The 2,595-nt window shown below is 40.3% G+C and overlaps 1 protein-coding gene across 2 annotated transcripts in view; it reads left to right on the top strand.

Moving 5' to 3' along the window:
- PIP5K1B (phosphatidylinositol-4-phosphate 5-kinase, type I, beta) overlaps window positions 1–2,595 on the top strand; it is a 297,381-nt gene that overhangs the window by 234,129 nt on the left and 60,657 nt on the right. The gene's annotated exons all lie outside the window — the stretch shown is intronic.

Genomic DNA, 2,595 nt, shown 5'->3' with positions numbered 1-2,595 from the left:
GGAGGCTGAGGCAGGAGGATCACTTGAGCCCAGGAGTTTGAGGTTGCTGTGAGCTAGGCTGACGCCACGGCACTCTAGCCCAGGCAACAGAGCAAGGCTGTCTGAAAAAAAAAAAAAAAAAAGAATGAGTATTGAATTGTATCAAATACTTTTCTCTATCTACTAAATTGATCATTCATTTTTCTCTTCTAATCCAATAAAGGGAAATGACATTTTAGATTTTTCTATCAGTATATTCTTTTGAGAATCCCAACATTTCCTGAAAATGTCCTCAACTTTCTGCAGAAGATAAGACCTCTTCTAGGGGTTTCCTTTGCCTCAGAGTCTTTAGAATAGGTTGTTATTTCTATCCATTCTTCTACAGCACTTATATATAAATAGGGTATGTTGGATTTCTTTCTGTCTCGTCTTCCCATAAACTGACTTTTACTCAGAGTCAGTGAATTGCTGGCTCCCATTCCTGGAAGACACTCACCCCCTTCCCCAAAGGTAGCCTGCACCGCTGTTTCCCCCACCAGACTACCTGGCTTTCCGATAGAACATATAAAACTACAGGTGTCCGCAGCCTGAGAAACAGGGTGAACTTATTTTTAAGCTGTGTTAGTTAAGCTTTCAAATAGTGTGCCCAATATGACCTCTGAAGTTAAAGCAGTGGATCCAGTTGTTAGTCTGGAAAAAAAAAGTACTGTGTAATAAATACACTATCCAGTATCCAGAAAGTCTGGAAACATGGGAAGTAGTGCACATATTGTATTTTTTTTTTCAGATGAACCATTGGACCTGTGATTTCAAATTTAGAGATACTATTCCTGAAAAGGCCTCTGAAGGTCAAAGAAAAACCTATGGGACATATTCTTTGAAAATGTAACACACTATCATGAAATGAGTTTATCTTCACAATTCTCTTCATGTGCAATATCCAGCCTCTTCATAATGCTCTGTACTTGGGGACTTTCCTGTCATAGTGCACCAAGTCAGCACCAAATTTTCTCTAGTTCTTAACCATTTGTTTTCTGGCATTCTCAGTATATTGAGGTTATATTCATCTTCTATTGCCATGTAACACATTACCCCACAAACTTAGCAGTTTAAAATAATACCCATTTAGTAGCTGACAGTTCTGTAAGTCAGAAGACTGGTTACAGCTCACCTAGGGTCTCTGCTCAGGGTCTCAAAAGCTGAAATCAAGGCGTCAGCTAAGCTGAGTTCTTCTCTGGAGATGTCGGAGGAGAATCCTCTTCCAAGCTCATTCATGTTGTTGGCAGAATTCAGCTTCTTGCTGTTGTTGGGCTGAAGTCCCCACTTCTCTGCCGTCTGACAGCCAAGGGCCATGCTCAGCCTGGAGACCATGCACATTCCTCACCATGTCACCGCTCCATCTCCAAACAGAGAATTTCTTGCAAGGCAGTCACCCAACACTCGAATCTCTGACTTCCTCTGCCTCTGACCTCTAGTCCCAGTTTTAAAGGGGCATGTGATTAGGTCAGCCTCCCCTAGGTGACCTCCCCTTTGACTAACTCAAAGTTAGCCAACTCAAAGTAACCTTAGTTACATCTGCAAAATCTCTTATGCCAGGTCACATAAAAAATAATCACGGGAGTAATAGTTCATCCTATTCACAGTTTCCACTACAATCAAAGGGAGATCATACAAGGGTGCAAGTCATTAGGGGTGAGCTTAGAATTGTGCTCACTACATCGGTTTTAGAAAAACACTGAAGGATATCGGAGCACGAGGAGACATTTCTCTCCTTCAAAGAGCTGCTCCTCAGGGGTTGAGGAATCAGCTACCCAATGTTCGGAGGATGTGTGACCTGGGACTGACTCACCAGACAGATGACATTTTTCTGTATTATATCACTCAGGTTGTGTCTGGTTTGTGAAATAATACCGGCATGCCCAAAACCTAAGTCTTCATTGGAGGTTCAAAGTCCAGCTCCATCTGCCTTATAATTAGTGGCAATTTATTGAAACCTGATGTCAGATTATTTTTCCGACCCAGTTTTCAGTGTTTTGGAGAGTTTTCATATTTTCTTGAAACAATAAGTTGTCTCTTCATTTATATAGGTCTTCTATAATGAATTTAAATAAAATTTTATAATATTCTCCTGTGTGGCATATGTTCATATCTTTTGTTAGATTTATTCCTTAGATAGATATAGAGATATTGATGTAGATATATTTTTTTTCTGTCTTTTAAAATGTATCCTTTTTTAAGAATTGGGTTTTCTGGCTGTTTGTTGCTACTACATAGACCTCACGTCTCTTTTTTTTTTCTTTCTTTCTTATTTGTTGGCTAGGACTTCTGGTACAATGATGAATAGAAGCTGTGATTGTAGGCAGCCTTGCTCTGTCCTGATTTTAAAGGGAATGCTTCTAATGTTTCGTTGTTGAAAAAGAAGTTTGCTGTATTTGATACCCATAATCCAATCGAGAAAGTTCTTTTTTTATTCCTAGCTTAACAAAGGTTTTTTTAAAATCAAGAATGAGTATTGAGGCTGGGCGCGGTGGCTCACGCCTGTAACCCTAGCTCTCTGGGAGGCCGAGGCGGGCGGATTGTTTGAGCTCAGGAGTTCGAAACCAGCCTGAGCAAGAG

Source organism: Propithecus coquereli, unplaced genomic scaffold, assembly GCF_000956105.1.
Source record: "Propithecus coquereli isolate 6110/MARCELLA unplaced genomic scaffold, Pcoq_1.0 Scaffold166, whole genome shotgun sequence".
Lineage (NCBI taxonomy): Eukaryota > Metazoa > Chordata > Mammalia > Primates > Indriidae > Propithecus > Propithecus coquereli.
This window is presented reverse-complemented; position numbering and strand designations above follow the sequence as displayed.